This window comes from Ranitomeya variabilis, chromosome 1 (genome assembly GCF_051348905.1).
Source record: "Ranitomeya variabilis isolate aRanVar5 chromosome 1, aRanVar5.hap1, whole genome shotgun sequence".
Lineage (NCBI taxonomy): Eukaryota > Metazoa > Chordata > Amphibia > Anura > Dendrobatidae > Ranitomeya > Ranitomeya variabilis.
This window is the reverse complement of record NC_135232.1, coordinates 191,849,511-191,869,363: the sequence shown is the minus strand read 5'-3', so window position 1 is coordinate 191,869,363 and position 19,853 is coordinate 191,849,511. Positions and strand designations below refer to the sequence as shown.

Sequence of the window (19,853 nt, the reverse complement as noted above, 5' to 3'; positions counted from 1 at the left end):
CACTGTGTGATCGGAGTGTGATCAGTGTCAGCGCTGTGTGATCGGAGTGTGATCAGTGTCAGCGCTGTGTGATCGGAGTGTGATCAGTGTCAGCGCTGTGTGATCTGAGTGTGATCAGTGTCAGCGCTGTGTGATCTGAGTGTGATCAGTGTCAGCGCTGTGTGATCGGAGTGTGATCAGTGTCAGCGCTGTGTGATCGGAGTGTGATCAGTGTCAGCACTGTGTGATCGGAGTGTGATCAGTGTCAGCACTGTGTGATCGGAGTGTGATCAGTGTCAGCACTGTGTGATCGGAGTGTGATCAGTGTCAGCACTGTGTGATCGGAGTGTGATCAGTGTCAGCACTGTGTGATCGGAGTGTGATCAGTGTCAGCACTGTGTGATCGGAGTGTGATCAGTGTCAGCACTGTGTGATCGGAGTGTGATCAGTGTCAGCACTGTGTGATCGGAGTGTGATCAGTGTCAGCACTGTGTGAACGGAGTGTGATCAGTGTCAGCACTGTGTGATCGGAGTGTGATCAGTGTCAGCACTGTGTGATCGGAGTGTGATCAGTGTCAGCACTGTGTGAACGGAGTGTGATCAGTCTCAGCACTGTGTGATCGGAGTGTGATCAGTGTCAGCACTGTGTGATCGGAGTGTGATCAGTGTCAGCACTGTGTGATCGGAGTGTGATCAGTGTCAGCACTGTGTGATCGGAGTGTGATCAGTGTCAGCACTGTGTGATCGGAGTGTGATCAGTGTCAGCACTGTGTGATCGGAGTGTGATCAGTGTCAGCACTGTGTGACCGGAGTGTGATCAGTGTCAGCACTGTGTGACCGGAGTGTGATCAGTGTCAGCACTGTGTGACCGGAGTGTGATCAGTGTCAGCACTGTGTGATCGGAGTGTGATCAGTGTCAGCACTGTGTGATCCGATTCTCTCAGATAAGCAGAAGATGGAGAAAACGCCATTCTCCATCCTGACAGTCTGCGGATATCAGACAGATCAGGGCGCTCCCCTGACCCCCCTATTATGGCACAGACATGGGGGAGGGTCCGCAGCGCACTTCTCAGGTGGAAAATCTGCTGCGTATTACAGAACCTGCAGTGTGGATGAAAACTTAGACAATCTGGTGAGCCACGCCGTGAAAATATGCCGTAAACTGTGGCCCAGATCTGGGCGAGGTATAGCTGCAGATTTTCGTGACTGCAGTTTATCAGGAGCAGAAATCCACGTGTATCCGCCTCCCAAGCAATCAGCTGGTATGAATGGCGGTATTACAATGGGAGCAGCTGCCTTTGGAAATCTTCTGAGTTTTCACGTGAATCATAGGCCAGCCATTGTTTCCAGTGGATGAAAGTGGTCCACAACACTGGAGCGTTCCTGTCATGTGACCCTTTTCTGTGCCTCTGATTTGCTGACATCAGAAGTGCTGACATACAGAGTATAGGGTTCTCCCCACACATTAGGGAAGCTGGGGGCTGTTATGTCTCATGCTGGTTCCTGCCTCCTCCCCCACAGCTGACTGGCTCCAGCCACAAGCCCCAGACCCCAGTAATGAGCCACACGGCCCCTCACATCACAGGGAAGCTCACACGGCGTGACTACACTTCCCAGCATTCCCCGCGCTGCCACGTTCCGCGTCCTCCCCGCTGAGTGCCCTCTGTGCAGCAGGGGTGAGGCGGCGGCTCCGGAATGTGTGGCTGCGGGGACATTCCTGCCGCCGGTCACATGTCACCCAGGACTCTCCTCACCTGCCCCGGCCGCTCCGCGTATCACCGCCCGGGTCCGTAGCGCTTGATCACGGGACACAGCCGGTCACCGCTCACCCAGGGCCGGCATGTAATATGTCCGCCGCTGTGTGCTGCTGCTGCTGACGGTAGCGCTGCCACGTAAACCCGGACTAGGCGGGGAGAGAGCGGCTCCAAGGCCGGGGGCGTGTCTGCTGCGTGGGAGCCGGAGTGTGCGCTCTGTGCCGCGGCGTGACGGCAGCTCCAGGGCCACTGAGGAGAATACAGCTCCGGCACATAACGGAGGCCGGCACATAACGGAGGCCGGCACATAACGGAGGCCGGCACATAACGGAGGCCGGCACATAACGGAGGCCGGCACATAACGGAGGCCAGAAATCCGCCACTACACTGTCTGTAGTGTCCCTGTGTATTGTGCTGTACTACGTGCAGTATATGGCCCAGCTGCTGTGTGAGTGGCTGACTTCACACTTGCGCTGATTTATGGGGACTGAGTGATTTTATAAAAAAATAAGGTGCTGCATATAGAATTTTTCATTTCTAAAACACTAACGGACCCAATAATAGTTAATGGGACCCCTGCTTCAGTGTACTGTATATAACAGGACAGACCGGTGGGCTTCCCAATATACCAAGGGCCAATGTATCGCAGTAGGGGAATGTCCTCATAATGGCGACCATTCCTGACAAACACGAGTGTTGTGCTGTTCTCACAATGGCCTCCGCACCCACCGCATAGACCCCTCACGTGGCCTTTATGCAGAGACCCCCTCACGTGGCCTTTATGCAGAGACCCCCTCACGTGGCCTTTATTCAGAGACCCTCACGTGGCCTTTATTCAGAGACCCTCACGTGGCCTTTATTCAGAGACCCCCTCACGTGGCCTTTATTCAGAGACCCCCTCACGTGGCCTTTATTCAGAGACCCCTCACATGGCCTTTATTCAGAGACCCCTCACGTGGCCTTTATGCAGAGACCCCCTCACATGGTCTTTATGCAGAGACCCCTCACATGGTCTTTATGCAGAGACCCCTCACATGGCCTTTATGCAAAGACCCCTCACATGGCCTTTATGCAAAGACCCCTCACGTGGTCTTTATTTAGAGACCCCTCACGTGGCCTTTATGCAGAGACCCCCTCACGTGGCTTTTATGCAGAGACCCCTCACGTGGCCTTTATGCAGAGACCCCTCACGTGGCCTTTATGCAGAGACCCCTCACGTGGCCTTTATGCAGAGACCCCTCACGTGGCCTTTATGCAGAGACCCCTCATGGCCTTTATGCAGAGACCCCCTCACGTGGCTTTTATTCAGAGATCCCTCACGTGGCCTTTATGCAGAGACCCCTCAAATGGCCTTTATTCAGATACCCTCACATGGCCTTTATTCAGAGACCCCTCACATGGCCTTTATTCAGAGACCCCCTCACGTGGCCTTTATTCAGAGACCCCCTCACGTGGCCTTTATGCAGAGATCCCTCACGTGGCCTTTATGCAGAGACCCCTCACGTGGCCTTTATGCAGAGACCCCTCACATGGCCTTTATTCAGAGACCCCTCACATGGCCTTTATTCAGAGACCCCTCACGTGGCCTTTATTCAGAGACCCCTCATGTGGCCTTTATTCAGAGACCCCTCACGTGGCCTTTATTCAGAGACCCCTCACGTGGCCTTTATTCAGAGACCCCTCACGTGGCCTTTATTCAGAGACCCCTCATGTGGCCTTTATTCAGAGACCCCTCACGTGGCCTTTATTCAGAGACCCCTCACGTGGCCTTTATTCAGAGACCCCTCACGTGGCCTTTATTCAGAGACCCTCACATGGCCTTTATTCAGAGACCCCTCACATGGCCTTTATTCAGAGACCCCTCACATGGCCTTTATTCAGAGACCCCTCACATGGCCTTTATGCAGAGACCCCTCACATGGCCTTTATGCAGAGACCCCTCACATGGCCTTTATGCAGAGACCCCTCACATGGCCTTTATGCAGAGACCCCTCACATGGCCTTTATTCAGAGACCCCTCACATGGCCTTTATGCAGAGACCCCTCACATGGCCTTTAGTCTGAGCCCCCGGTGGAGCAGACACAATACAGTTCAAATGGACTCTGTGCTTTTTTCCCGGCCGTGTTTGGCTTTTCAGGGTGCACAGAAACATCAAATCCCCAAAATTGCTGTTTTTTGGTCACCAAAAATAATGCAGTAAAAACCAATCAGAAGGTTGTGTGCGCCCCAAATTGGTATCAATAGAACCATCCATTCTCAGTGGGAAAAAAGACACCTGCCCAATATCTTTTCACTGTTCAGTCAGTAATTCTTTCTGTTATAACCATTTTGCCCGAGGAAAACAAGCTGCCTAAGGCTATGTTCACACTGGGCGTTTTTGCTGCGTTTTTTTTGTATGCTAATTTTCAGCTGCTTTTTACAGTACCAGCAAAGCCCATGAGATTTCAGAAATCTGATGCACACACTTTTTTTGTCACCAGGATTTTGTGCTATGGAGCGTTTTTTGACATAGAGCATGTCACTTCTTTTATCGTTTTTCACCCATTGACTTGAATGGATGGTGAAACAATACTGTAAAAATGCAGGTTGACTTTTTTTGCAGCATATTTGCTGTAGAAAAGTCAAGGACAGCAGGATGTGACCGCACAGTCAGCCCCGCTACATCTACATGGCAGGTTGCATGATGCGACCATACAGCCTGTCATCCAGCAGAGACACTGAGCAGCAGACTCAAACCCCATTCACTTGAATGAGGAGCCCAAACATCCAGTGTTTGCTGCGCTGTCATCTGCATGACAGCACTGCAAACACCACTTCTGATCGGCGGTAAAATCATCCCTGCTAGTCAGAGAGCCGCAGTTCCCACGCTGTCAAAAGACAGCATCCGCATTCAGCTGTGATCGGAGGTATAATGTTTACCTCCGGTCACTGGTGTCAGCTGATGGGACTACAGCTCCCATCATCCAACGCCTGCTGTCGCTGATAACAGTGAGAGCAGCAACAGATGATAGGAGAATTTATCAGCCGGCTCCTGCGCTGTAAATAAATCATTAAAAAAAAAACCTGCGTGGGTTCTCCTGTATTTTTGATAACCGCCGTCCAGGCAAAACTTACAGCTGGTGGCTGCAAGGCTGGTTATCAAGAATAGAGGGGTCCCCACGCCATATTTTTTTAATTATATAAACATAATTTTTGACAACCAGCCTTGCTAAAGCAGACAGATGAGGGCTGGTATTCTCAGGCTGGTAAGGGGCCATGGATATTAGCTTCCCCCCCAGCCTTTAAACAGTAGCCCACAGCCGCCCAAAAAAAGATTGACAAAATCTTCCAGCAGAAAGGATTAAAAAATATATTGAGGCTTGCTCAGTAGCTTTAGCCCTGTGGATCCAGCATTGGCGGCTGCAGAGAATGATGGCCCATTTAAAAAAAAAAAAAAAAGAAATGGGTTCAGAAAACTCTTATCTTCTGTTGCTGATAACTTTATCTTTTAAAAGATAGAAGAAAGAACAAGAGGATCTGGCACCTACCGTATTTTTCAGATTATAAGACGCACTTCCCCCCCAACATTTGGGAGGAAATTGGGGGGGTGTCTTATGGTACGAACGCTGGCTTGCCGGGGGGTTGCGGCAGATGTGTGGCGATGCTGCAGCGGTGGGTGTTGCGGAGTGCACCTGAGCAGGGTCCCTTCTTCAGGATTCCAGAGGTAAAAATGTGGTGGCGCCGCGTCCCAGTGTCCACGGTGAGCAGAGTGCATTACCTTTTTCCCTGCGGCCATCTTCCTGAAGCCATAGGCCGCCAGAGGCCATTTTCCTAAAGCTTCAGGCGGCCCACTTCAGGAAGATGGCCCCAGGGAAACCAGTGATGATGCACTCTGCTCACCGTGCCGCCACATTTCTGCCGCCAGCGTCCTGAAAAAGGGACCCTGCTCAGGTGCACTCTGCACCACCCACCTCTGCCTCATTGCCACACCTTGCCACCGCCGGCATCCTGAGGATGGGACCCTGCTCCAGTTCTGCCTCACTGCCGACACTGGACCCACAGCATCGCACCCCGGGACTGCAGCAATGCCCCACCTCAGCCGCTGCCGGCTTCCTGAGAAAGGGACCCTGCCTTCTGTGACCCCGCTGTACCACCGCCGGCTCTCAGGTAAGATACCTTAAATTCGGACAATAAAACGGACCCCCATCTTATAAAAATCTTTTTTCTGCTATTTTCTACCCCAAAATTTGGGGTGCGTTTTATGGTCCGGTGCATCTTATAGTCCGAAAAATACGGTAATTATTACCAACAGGGAGGAAATGGTTCAGGAAGTAAAGGTGGCTGGGAATTTAGGAGGCAGTAATCATGTTATCCTCCAATTTTAGATTACAAGAGCAGAAGACTCAGACTTTAAGGTTGGACTTCAGAAAGGCAAATTTTAACCCCGTCACTTCCGAACCTGTTCACCTTCATGACCAGGCCAAATTTTACAATTCTGACCAGTGTCACTTTACGAGGTAGTAATCCTAGAGCGCTTCAACGCATTCCAGTGATTCTGAGTTTATTTTTTCGTGATATATTATACTTCATGACAGTGGTAACATTTCTTCGATATGACTGGCGTTTATTTGTGAAAAAAATTGAAATTTCGCATTTTCAAACTTTTAATTTTTAAGCCCATCAGAGAGATGTGTTACACAAATAAGTTAAAAAATAACTTTTCCCACATGTCTACTTTACATCAGCACCATTTTCTAAACATAATTTTTTTTAGTAAGTTGGAAGGGTTAAAATTTGACTAGCGTTTTCTCATTTTTATAACAAAATTTACAAAACCATTTTTTTTAGGGACTACATCATATTTGAAGTGATTTTGAGGGGTCTATATGACAGAAAATACCCAAAAGTGACACCATCTTAAAAACTGCACCCCTCAAGTTGCTCAAAACCACATTGAAGAAGTTTATTAACTCTTCAGGTGCTTCACAGGAACTGAAGCAATGCGGAAGGAAAAATATGAACTTTTTTTCACAAAAATTTTACTTGAGACCCCATGTTTTATTTTCACAAGGGTAACAGGAGAAAATGGACCCTGCATTTGTGCAAGTTCCTGAGCATGCCGATACCCCACATATGGTCCTGGTCCAGCGCCTCCCATCGTCTTGCAATGCCGCCCTCCTGTTGCTTCATAGGCTTCCCAAAATATCGCGCTCCTGCACTGGCGTACTTATCTGTCCAGTTGAGGGCAGACCAAAGTACCGCAGGCGCCAGGAAAGGTCAGAGAGGCCCAGCGCCTGCGTACTGCGGTACTTTGCTCTGCCCTTAACAGAGCAGATAAGTACGCCTGTGCAGGAGCGCGATGCCGGGGAGCCTTTGAAGCAAGCAGGAGGGTGGCATGGCAAGAAGATGGGAGGCGCCGGACCGTGACCTGCGTCACCTATTGGACTGGACATCCCCCAGGTGAATATAATACAAGTTATTTTTCTTCACTTGCAGGTTGAATCAGGGGCTTATCTACAGCATTATAGAATGCTGTAGATAAGCCCTGAAAGGCGATGGCTGTAACTGGTATTGGCCAAACCTGGTGACAGGTTCCCTCTAAGACTGCGCTCTCTGATCTGTTCCACTGTTATGGAAATATTAGGGTTGGATAAATATATCCCTGTGTGTGCTGTGGCCGCTCCCAATTAGACTGAGTATTTTGAGCGCTCATCAAGAATGGACTGTACACAACTGTGACAGAACAACATTCCATCAATACTGAATTTTATTGTACATACATAGTTTTATATTTTCACATAGAAAGGAGTGGTTAGGGGTTGTCAGGGGTGGTCAGTTAATTATCATATTGTCTAGCTCCTCTGTCATTGGTTATCTAAACATATATGGAATATTGTGATTAATGCTCATATGACTGCTGATTAAGCTGAGACATCTGATCAGCAGTCATCAGACATCTGACATCATTCTGCTTTTAGGGATGGAAAACCCCATATGATCTGTCTGGTTTATATTAGTTCATGTCAGCCATTTTTTGATCTGTCTAGGTTATAATGTATATATTAGCTGTGAGCATATAAGTATATATTTGATTATAGAGGAGTATACATGCAAGTGAGATCTACATGATATATATTTCTATCACAAGCCCCCCTTAGATATCACTTGCCCTAATCCTAGCCTCCTGTCCCAAAGCGCTGCAACTCTTTTGTGCTGTTGGCGAACTGACACAAGCCTAACGCCTGTGCCCCACTCCATACAGACTTTTCGCAAATGGGCGGTCAGGAGATCTGTCCCTAACGGGGGTTCGTTGCAATCAGTCTCTTAGTCAATAGCAGGTGTAGTGAGCGATGTGTAGTCTTTATCAGGTAGGTCATCTTTTCCGGTCAGGCAGGGCATCCACGACATCATTCTGGCTTGGGTGTCATCTTCTGGTAGGGGAGCTTTCTTGCCATGCGATGAGTGGATCCAAGTGGGTCTTCCATCCAGTTTCACAGAGTTTGGTGTCATCAGCAGCACTTGAGCAGGATCATCGAATCTGGGATCGAGTGGTGTTCTCCTTACAAGCTTTTTCACCAACACCCAGTCTCCTGGCTTCTAGGAGTGCATACCGGACACTGAATCTGGATCTGGCAATGAAGAAAAAACTCGAGAATGGATGTTAGCAAGTTTCTTGGTGATTTCAATTACATAAGCAGACAAAGTATCATATTACATAATCAGCTGCTAAGGGAAAGGATACCCCTAACCTGGGACTAGACACAAACAAAATTTCATATGGTGATAGCTTTTCTGGGCCTCTGGGAGTGTGCTTAACACTGAGTAGTGTGATTGGGAGTGTGTAGGCCTAAGTCTGACCCTACTGCTGTCTAGATCTCTCGTGTGAGATTTGCTGTGAATGCGGGTCCCTGGTCACTCTCTATCACTTCTGGGACCCCATAGCTGCATATCTCGTCTCTGAGAGTAGCTTCTTTGCAGTAGTCTTTGCTGACTGGTTCCTCACTGGGAAAGCTTCTGGCTGTCATCTTGAGAACATGTCCACGGCCACAAGGGCATATTCGAATTCTCCACTTGGCGGCATCTGGATGTGGTCTATCTGGATCCTTTGGAAGGGGGTACAGTGGTCTGGCAAGTTGATGTGTGGGAACTTTCTTCATTCTTCCAGGGTTGCATTTGCCACAGGTCAGACAGCTGTTTATGAACTTGGCTGTTAGGGTGGAGATTTCTGGAGTGAACCAGTAAGCACCAATCGGATCATTCATCTGTGTCTTTAATCTGTGTGTGGGCCCATGTGCCCACTGGACCACCATAGGGTACATGCTTCGGGGTAAACAGGGTTTGTAGTCCATTTAGTATACCCTTCCTTCTTCATGTGTTGCTCACTTCTGCATCCAGCATTCCTTCTTGTCCTTTGGGGCTTGCTCTTGCAACTTTTTTGAGCAGATCCCAGGATGTCATCTTGTCAGGTTTCCTGTCTTCAGCCGTCCTGTAGTAGCCGTCCGGCTCTACGACCTCTTCCACTTGTCCATATTGTCTTCCCTTGACTGTTTCTTTGGCTGCCATATCCGCCATGTTGTTGCCTCGTGCCCCAACTGTGTTCAGTTTTCCATGCGCCTTGACTTTTAGCATTGTCACCACTTTTGGAAGTTGAAGTGTGTTCAGCAGGTCCTTAATGGCTCCATTGATGCTTCACGGTTGTTCCGCTTGCTGTGAGGAAGTCCCTTGCAGCCCAGATGGGTCCGAAGTCGTGTGCTATGCCATGCAAGTACCTTGAATCGGTATACATTTTCTCAGTCTTGTCTTCTGCCATCTGGTAGGCCTTCATCAGTGCTATCAGTTCTGCTTCCTGGGCTGACAGACTGGGCGGCAGACTTCTGGACCACAGGATCTCTTGATTGCTGGTCGCTGCACCTCCCGTGTGGAATCTTCCTTCATCATCTGCAAATCTGGAGCCATCCACAGAGAGGATCAACTCTGGGTTGGTCAGTGGCTCTTCTGCCACCTTGGGTAGTCCTGCTGTTTCCTGTTGCATGATGCTGAAGCAATCATGGTCATCCGTCCGGAGCAAATTCAGATCGCTGCAGAAGGTATCATGCAGATTTTGATCAGACTTTTTATCTGAGGATCCGTATCTGTATCCCCCCTTGGGAGTGGGAGTAGAGTGGGCGGATTGAGGACTGTGCATTTGGAGATGGTGACATTGTTGGGCAGGAGTAGAGAGCACTGGAGGCGAAGATGCCTGGCGGTGGAGAGATGTTTTAGCTGGGTTTGGTTGAGGATTGCTGAGATGTCATGCAGAGCCAGGATTTCCAATGGTTTTTCCACTGATGTCAGTAGTCCTGTCCAGGAGGGCGTGTGCTGCAACTGCTGCTATCATGCGGGAGGAAGAGGCTTCCCTTGCAACTGGATCCAGGCAAGCTGAAAAGTAGTCCGAAAGTCTCTGCTTTCCCCCCTGAAGCTGTGTCAGGACTCCAGTAGCAAGGCCTTCTCTTCTCATCAAGTAGAGACGGAATTGCTTCTTGTAGTCAGATAGGCCTAGTGCTGGCGCTGAGACTACAGAGCCTTTTAACTTCTTGAACGAACTGAAGGCCACATCTGTCTGGAGGAACGGGGTCACGCTGACGTATTCACACAGAGGCTGCATTAGGACGGAAGCATCAGGGATCCAGGCTCTGCAATATGAAACTAGACCAAGGAAGGCCTGTAGCACCTTTGGAGTTGTCGGAGGGACCATCTTCTCCACTGTGGTCTTCCGGTCATCTGTCAGGTGTTTCGCCTGGTGAGCAATACAGTGTCTCTGGAACGTAACTTGCTTCAGACACCACTGGACTTTGTTCTTTGAGATCTTGCAGTGCTGCTCCGCCAGGTAGAGTAGGAGATACAAGGAAAGGGCTTTACACGTGTCAAAGTCAACTGCACAAATGAGTAGATTGTCCATGTACTGTAGCAGGGTTACTTCTGCTTGTTCTGTGACTCAGTTGGTGAGAACTGTGGACATTGCTTTGGTGAACTGTGAAGGGCTGTTCTGGGCCCACTGTGGCATCACTGTCCATGTGTGGTGTCCCCCCTGGTGCATTAAGGCAAACAGGAACTGGTCTTCCGGATGAGGGGGAACACTGAAGAAAACCTTAGCCAGGTCGGTCACTGTGAACACTTTTGCTGTGGCAGGCACATTCGAGAGCAGAGTGTGCGGATTCGGCATAATTGCAGTTTCAAACACTGTGGCGTCATTCACAGCTCTCAGGTTATATACCATTCTGAACTTGGCTGGCTCTCCTTTTACAGTCTTTTTCTTGGCGGGGAAAAGCGGGGTATTGCAAGGCGATGTGCGAGGAACAATGATTCCTATTTCCAGGTAGACCTTCAGTTGGTCAGAGGCAGCTTGACTCTAGGCCTGGCCTGGGCCTTACGAGGGTACGGGGTACATGGCTTGAGTGACACCCGTACTGGGGCAACTTGAGGTTTTCTCACGTGCTGGGGTCCCTTAGACCATAGACTTTCTGGTACTACATCCAGTACCTCCTTGGGTAGGCCTCGATTGTTTAATGTTCTTGTAGGGCCACCAGCATGACTCTTCTTGGGTCAGGGATGAAGAAAGTGTCACTGTCCCATCTTCCTGGAACACTGTGGTTGCCTTCAGCTTCTGCAGTAGGTTCGCTCCCAGCAGGTTGAGTGGCAGGTCCTTTACACCACAAACTGGGACAGGATAGAGTGTCCTGGCTGAGTGCACACGCTCAGTGGCTTTGTAAGCTGAGAATGTCTGACTTGACCATCAATGCCCATGCGAGACACAGAGGATTCTGATAGGCAGGTGGGATCAGCGAGTTCCACAGGTGTCATCACACTTCTGGCTGCACCACTTTGGATCTGACAACGCCATCCACTTTTAAAGGTAATTTGAGGTATTGGTCCTGCAGATGAAGTTTTACATGTCAGGAGCATAGTGTCTTGCGGGCCTGGCTTGCTTGCCTCTGTCCTATGGACGGGGTACTTCACTGCTTTCTGCACTTCCTCCTTGACCTGTTTCTCTGGACCAACTCTTGGGTTGCATGAGTCCAGTCTCTTCGGGGGCGTGAGTGCTTTGCACTGGTTCTGGAAATGGCCAAACTGAGTCGCCACAAATGTAACACTTGACACTTCTTCTGTCTTTGTAGGGTGGTTGCGCTTCCAGGTCAGTGGTCACCATGAGAGGGGCTGTCTTCTGCACCCCTGGTTGAGACTCAATCCTCTTGGCTACTGTGGACAACGGCATGATGGGTACTGTAGCGGCAGCGGGGTCCGGCCTGCTGATTGAAGCTGCGGTGGTAAGACGGGGCCTGCAGGTGCATCAGTGACGAGGCCCGGGGGTGCCATGAGACCGGCGGCTGCATCCAACCCAAGGTCTTGGGGCATTACAGGGGCTGCGGCTGCATCTGCCATCACTTCTTCCCCCTGCTCCGACATAGCTTCTCCCCTTTGCTAACCTTATTGAGGTCGGTGTCTCCTCTCTGGAGTCTGCAGCGGTTCTTCTGGTGGTGTGTTGGTCGGCACTTTGCAGCGTCTTCACCTCTGGCTCCCCTTCCAGCGTTCTCAGCAGCACGGCACCCGTTTCCTTCTTCGCGCTCTTTGTGGTGCTATAATGGTGGCAGTTTTGGTGACAATCGGCAATAGACAGTCTCCTAGGCGCACATAAAACATTTTTTCTGGGTCAGTCCACTGCTATTGACCTGTTCTCAGGCCTAGCCACTATCAGTGGTTTCCTGATTGGCTGTCTCAGTCCATGTCCAAAGGCCTGTGTATCTGGTCATGAATGGTGAAGCCCAAGTCTTGGAATACTTGCATTACTCTGCAATGAAACTTCTTTACAGACTCTGTCTTATCTTGGCTCATGTCATGGCTTGTCCTGCCAATCTGCCTTTGGCCCACTCTCTGAGCTGTTCAATTAGCTGTGGCCCTGACTCCCAAGCGTGTACATCTGATTCTGCTGGAAGTTTGAATTGTTCCTTCATGATTGGCCAGAGTGCATCACCTGCTTCTATTTTCATTCATGGCCCAGAGATCATTCCAGCTGGCTGCATATGTTTGCTGCTTCTGCTACATTCTTCGGTAAAATGGCATGGGATGCATCCCTGGGTCTGGACTATTGTCACCTGACTTGAAGTGCAGTGCACATAGTGTAATGGCGGTGCCTCTATCTGCCCCTGCATTCTTGGTGCCTGTGGGTTTCTTTTCTAGTACTAGACAGCATGTATGATGTTCCCTCTTCATCTTCATCAGAGGAATAGTTGTGATAGCTTGTACTGGGGTCGTACACTGACTGATATTGGACTTAGAAGTTGCTTTTTTGTGTGAGGATGTCTCCCCCCTTGCTGAAGCTATGATGGATTAGGACTATAGTTTCATGTTGGTGTGAATGTGGATGTAGGCAGCTCTGACCGGTGCTGAAGCTGTACATTATCAATACATGGTGATATCAAAGTTCATGTAAAACCTTAAGGGTTACAATATTGTTGACTGTGAAATGAGGTAACGGAGGATCTGTCAGTGAGCTCGTTCTGATATCACTCCTCCCCCCTCTGCACCCAGGGCTGAGCTGACTGCTGCCTGATGTGTCTGGGGCTGCCCACTGTAGGGGGGGCTTTCACCTTCTTTCCCCGATATCACAACTGGCAATGGCTGGACTGTGCCAGGGACACCTTGTGCTGTAAGCACCATATTGTTTGAATTGGGCGTTGGCCCAGCCGGCAACACGGAGGAAAAAAAGAGGAAGAAGAAGGAGGAGGGGTTGAGGAGTGAGACAAAGGAATAGTAGGAGGGGAGAGAGAATGTGGAGAGAGAGAGAAGAAAGGTGTGGTGGGGGAGTGGATAAGGAGGGAGGAGAAGATGGAGGGTGGAGGGAGGAGAGAGGGAGGAGAAGAGAGGAGTGGAGAAAGAGGGGAAGAGAGAGAAGAGAAAAAATGTGGAGGAAGAGGAAAGGAGAGAGAGAGAGAGAGAGAGTGCGGAGAGAAAAGACTGACAGAGGAAAAAGAGGATAGATTAGAACAACAAGAATAATAGAGAGGAGCAATTATGCCTTCTCCCTGTAGGGAGAGACGGGGCGCACCACATACTGTGCAAAAATAACTACCTATACCATGGATTCTGCTAAAAGCAGACTGCGCAGATTCTCCCGTCTCATACCCACAAAAATCACTTCCTGGTTTGCTCACATAACTTTCTGTTCCACCTAAACGATGTAAGCTCTGCTGCCACTTCATACCATGTATTAGTATTCAGCAATCTAACATCAGCTAACTTCCCTTATTTTCCTTTCTACGTCGTGCCACTCTGCAGCTTGAAATCTGCCATTCTAATGAATTTCACGTACTTTATACCTTCCAAAAATCTTCACATACTTAACACCTTCGTATTCTGTCACTATCTACTGACTTTCCTGTTGCTCGGCCACTCTATTCCCCATGGCAAAAGCAAAAAATGAAAATGAAAAACACACAAAAATGAGAAAAGAAAACAGTACTAAAAAAAACTTCTAAAAATGAGTATATAAAACTCTAAGAAAAACCCAAAACGATAAGAAAAACCGTCAAAAACTTAGTTCACAACCAAAAACTCAAAACTTTGATACAAGAGGAAAAAATTTTTTTTTCAAAAATAAAATAAATAAAAAGGTAAAGAGATTGAAGATTGAGGAAAACTTAATTAAAAACTTTAAAATGCCGCAAAAAGAAAGACCCTTTAAGAGAGTAAAAAAAATTAAAAATGAAAACGGCTTTTCTCTTTTTTTTTTTTTTTTCCTTTAGAATCTCTTTAGGTCACATCAAAAAATGATAGATACAATTTAAATTCTTCACAAAAAGCTACACATACCCAGCACTGCAGCTGAAAACAGTCAGAGAAAAAAAAAAAAAAAAAATTGATTTACAATGCATATCTCTCTGCTAAACAGCACGGAGAAAGAGGAAGTTCGGACAAGAGAACTATTTCTGCTTCTTAAAGCGGCAATAGTACATGACACAAACAGACACAGATAGACAATCCGAGAGATGCCCTTTTAAATTCTGTGACACATGCAGGTTGCGCTGGTAACAGACTACTGCCAATCGCACTGGACGCACCTGCGCCCGGGTTCTACCACCCCGGTCCGGACGTCCTGACTGGATCGCCGGCACTACGGGAATCTGCAGTAGCCCTCTTAAGTTATCACTACCCGTGCCTGGATCATGGGACCACCTGCCCCGGAACTCTGCGTGTTCCTCCTATGCACGGGAATCCTGCAATAACTTATCGAGCGATTTGACATCCTGCGGTCTGTTTCTCAGCAACCACAAACAAAAGTCACTTTTTCCTTCTTCTCTCGGATTTTACACAAATACATATACACGGCTCACAGCAGACACCTCCCAGGGTGGATTCGTGGCTCCGGATTTTTTACACTACCTGGGAATTTGTGACCACATCTTACCGGCAAGAAGCATAGACAAGGACTGGGCACAGGGGACTTTCAGGTAAGATGATAACATTTTCTTACCTTACTTATGGAGCTGCGCAGTCTCCTGCCCCTGTGCCAGGCCACGGCCATAACTTCCGTATCTCCGGTAAGAAGGATCACGTGCTTTTCATCCGGGCCCCACGTTGGGCGCCATTAATGTTATGGAAATATTAGGGTTGGATAAATATATCCCTGTGTGTGCTGTGGCCGCTCCCAATTAGACTGAGTATTTTGAGCGCTCATCAAGAATGGACTGTACACAACTGTGACAGAACAACATTCCATCAATACTGAATTTTATTGTACATACATAGTTTTATATTTTCACATAGAAAGGAGTGGTTAGGGGTTGTCAGGGGTGGTCAGTTAATTATCATATTGTCTAGCTCCTCTGTCATTGGTTATCTAAACATATATGGAATATTGTGATTAATGCTCATATGACTGCTGATTAAGCTGAGACATCTGATCAGCAGTCATCAGACATCTGACATCATTCTGCTTTTAGGGATGGAAAACCCCATATGATCTGTCTGGTTTATATTAGTTCATGTCAGCCATTTTTTGATCTGTCTAGGTTATAATGTATATATTAGCTGTGAGCATATAAGTATATATTTGATTATAGAGGAGTATACATGCAAGTGAGATCTACATGATATATATTTCTATCACACCACTATCCGAAACGATATAGACAGAGTTGACTACTATAACAGAGCAAGGAAGCCTTTGACTCCCTGCTCCACAGACCACTTCAGGACTAGGATGCTCAACGGCGGCTGGCATCATACAGTAATGTCATTGCATCCGTCTTTGCTGTGCTACTGATAAATGGTCTTAGAAATCCAGACTCAAGTGCTGCAACGCATATGACAAGGAGAGTCCAAATCTCCTAAATTGAACCAATATTAGGACAAACTCGGCTGGTACAGACTTGTTCTTAATGCCCAATATATATGAATTACACAAGGCGATAGATGACAGCAGGGTGTATGCAGTAGCCATTATGTAGTGGTACATTTTGTTATTGTACTGGAGTTACCTGTACTACAATTGTGTGAAAAAGTGTTTGTTTCCTTCCTAATTTCCAATTTTTTGCACGTTTGTCACACTTAAATGTTGCAGATCACCAAACAAATGTAAATATTAGATAAAGATAACACAAGTAAACACAAAATGCAGTTTTTAAATGAAGGCCTTTTAAGGGAAAAAGAAATCCAAACCTATAGGGCTCTGTTTGAAAAAGTGATTGCCGCCTAAACCTAAAAGCTGGTTAGGCAATCAAGCGTTTGCTATAACTAGCAATGAGTCTTTTACAACGCTCTGGAGGAATTTTGGCCCATTTATCTTTGCAGAATTGTTGTAATTCAGCCACATCGGAGAATTACCGAGAATGAACCACATTTTTAACCCCTTTCTGATCTCGGACGGGATAGTATGTCTGAGGTCAGAACCCCCGCTTTGATGCGGGCTCCGGCGGTGAGCCCGCATCAAAGCCGGGACATGTCAGCTGTTTTGTACAGCTGACATGTGCCCGCAATAGCGGTGGGTGAAATTGCGATTCACCCGCTGCTATTAACTAGTTAAATGCCGCTGTCAAACGCAGACAGCGGCATTTAACCGGCGCTTGCGGCCGGAAATGAGCGCATTGCTGACCCCCGTCACCTGACCCGGGGGTCAGCGATGCTTCTGTATAGTAACCATAGAGGTCCTTGAGACCTCTATGGTTACTGATCCCCGGTAGCTGTGAGCGCCACCCTGTGGTCGGCGCTCATAGCACACCTGCATTTCTGCTGCATAGCAGCGATCTGATGATCGCTGCTATGTAGCAGAGGCGATCGAGTTGTGCCAGCTGCTAGCCTCCTATGAAGGCTATTGAAGCATGGCAAAAGTAAAAAAAAATATATAAAAGTTTAAATCACCCCCCTTTCGCCCCATTCAAAATAAATCAATAAAAAAAAATCAAACCTACACATATTTGGTATCGGCCGATCTATCAAGAAAAAAAAAGCATTAACCTGATCGCTAAACAGCGTAGCGAGAAAAAAATTCGAAACGCCAGAATTTTTTTGGTCGCCGCGACATTGCATTAAAATGCAATGACGGGCGATCAGAAGAACGTAGCTCGGCATGCAAAAAATAAGCCCTCAACCGACCCCGATCATGAAAAATGGAGACGCTATGGGTATCGGAAAATAGCGCAATTTTTTTTTTATTTTTTTTTAGCAAATTTTGGAATTTTTTTTCACCACTGAAATAAAAAATTTCCTAGTCATGTTAGGTGTCTATGAACTCATAATGACCCGGAGAATCATAATGGCAGGTCAGTTTTAGCATTTAGTGAACCTAGCAAAAAAGCCAAACAAAAAACAAGTGTGGGATTGCACTTTTTTTGCAATTTCACCACACTTGGAATTTTTTTCCCATTTTCTAGTACACGACATGCTAAAACCAAGGATGTCGTTCAAAAGTACAACTTGTTTCACAAAAAATAAGCCCTCACATGGCCATATTGACAGAAAAATAAAAAAGTTATGGCTCTGGGAAGGAGGGGAGCGAAAAACGAACACAGAAAAACGGAAAATCCCAAGGTCATGAAGGGGTTAAGGTCATGCCACAGCATCTCAAATGGATTAAGGTCAGGACTTTGACTAGGCCACTCCAAAGCCTTAATTTTGCTTTTCTTAAGCCATTCAGAGGTGGACTTGCTGGTGTGTTTTGGATAATTGTCCTGCTGCATAACACAAAAGCGCTTCAGATTGATGTCACGAACAGATGGCCGGACATTCTCCTTCAAGATTTTAGGTAGATAACAGAATTCATAGTTCCATTTACCACAGCAAGTCTTACAGGTCCTGAGGGACCAAAACAGCCCTAGACCATCACACTACCACCACCATATTTTACTGTCGAATGATGTTCCTTTTATGAAATGCTATGTTACTTCTTTGCCAGATGCAATTGGGACATACACCGTGCAAAAAGTTTAACTTTTGTCTCATCAGTCCACAGCGTATTCTGCCAAAAGTCTTGAGGATCATCAAGATGTTTTCTGGCAAAACTGACATGAGCTTTTACATTCTTATTTCTCAGCAGTGGTTTTCGTCTTGGAACTCTGCCATGCAGACCATTTTTGCCCAGTCTCTTTCATATGGGGGATCATGAACACTGACCTTACCTGAGGCAAATGAGACCTGTAGTTCTCTGGATGTTGTTGTGGGGTCTTTTGTGGCTTCTTGGAAGAGTCGTTTCTGCGCTTTTGGGGTAATATTGGACGGACGGCCTTTTTTGGAAAGGTTCACCACTGTTCCATGTTTTCGCCATTTGTGGAAAAGGGCTCTCACTGTGGTACGCTGGAGTTCCAAAACTTTACAATTGGTGTTATAACATTTTCCAGACTGATAGAGCTCAATTACTTTTTCCTCATTTGTTCCTGAAATTATTTTGGATCGTGGCATAATGTCTAGCTTTTGAGGATCTTTTGGTCTACTTCACTTTGTCAGGCAGGTGCTATTTAAGTGATTTATTGACTGAAAACAGGTATGGCAGTAATCAGGCCTGGGTGTGCAAAGGAATTTGAGCTCTGCTTCCCAAAGATGTGATAAACCACAGTTAATTTATGTTTCAAGGCGGTGGGGAGGGGCAATAACTTTTTATAGGTTTGGATTTATTTTTCCCTTAATAATAAAGTAATTCATTTGAAAATTGCATTTTGTGTTTGCTTATGTTATCTTTGTTTAATATTTAAATTTGTTTACATTTCAAATCTGTCCCTCTTTATGATTTAGAATATCTTTATTCAGGTAAAGCAATCCCAACAAGTTCATGTGATGTTTTGGTCTTACATACAGGCCTTTATAAATAATGAATCCAAAACGCCTTTGTCAATTTGAGGCATTCGACCTGGCTGCCCCCTCTCCTATTCCGATGAACTTGCTCTAACACTAGGAACCTAAGCTGCGCAAGTGTGTATCCCGCAGGACACACAATTGCGCAGCTTAGGTTTCTAGTTTTAGATTCATTATTTACAAAGTATGGAACCCAAAGGTCTCAATAGGGAATACCGATGTCATGAGCTTATACTAACTATTTTTGTATAATTTTTCTATATATGTCCATATAATGTATTTCCCTTTGTTCCCTTTTCAGTTTTCACAATCTCGCACATGATCCCAAACACAAGAGGGGTATGGAGTTAAATAGTAATATCTTACCTTGTAATTTTATTTATTGTCATATATGCTATATTTTATTTTTATCTTTATTTTTCTATTTTTTATTTTTCATTCATTTTCTTTTTTATATTTTTTTCTATTATTTTTCTATTATTTTCTTGAATTTTTAACTTTGTTTACAATTAATGTTTAACTTCTTCATTTAATCCATATTCTCATTAGTAATTATTTTCTTTATTCTCTTATTTACGGTGGAATTTGGACTTTATTTTTTCTAAAGTTACAAGACATGGGACACTGCTTCCTTATCATACATCCACGGGCTCTTTAATTCTCCTGGTTTTGGTGCCCAATTTTCATCTTGCGTTTCAAGCCTCCATCTCATTCACAGCATCTCCGGAATGGATCGCAACATACTTCTTCTATTGGCACTTCTGGTGCGTTCCACCATCGCGTCACATCCGGTTTCCAGCCACACGCCTCTCAGGTGTTCA

General features: G+C 46.7%; 1 protein-coding gene and 1 long non-coding RNA gene across 3 annotated transcripts in view; one reads left to right on the top strand and one right to left on the bottom strand.

Moving 5' to 3' along the window:
* The window catches only part of PRRC1 (proline rich coiled-coil 1), a 30,295-nt gene extending 28,353 nt beyond the window's left edge, over positions 1-1,942 (bottom strand). The window contains exon 1 of one of the 2 annotated variants that reach the window (XM_077291377.1): positions 1,734-1,942. The gene's annotated coding sequence lies outside the window, so the exon portion shown is untranslated. The remainder of the gene's footprint in view (positions 1-1,733) is intronic. The other variant, XM_077291385.1, reaches the window with a different exon arrangement.
* LOC143808575 (uncharacterized) lies at positions 1,912-19,348 on the top strand. Its single transcript, XR_013221979.1, has 3 exons — positions 1,912-2,049; positions 2,101-2,181; positions 19,334-19,348. It is a non-coding gene; the product is annotated as an uncharacterized LOC143808575 (long non-coding RNA).
* Positions 19,349-19,853: the final 505 nt, after the last annotated feature.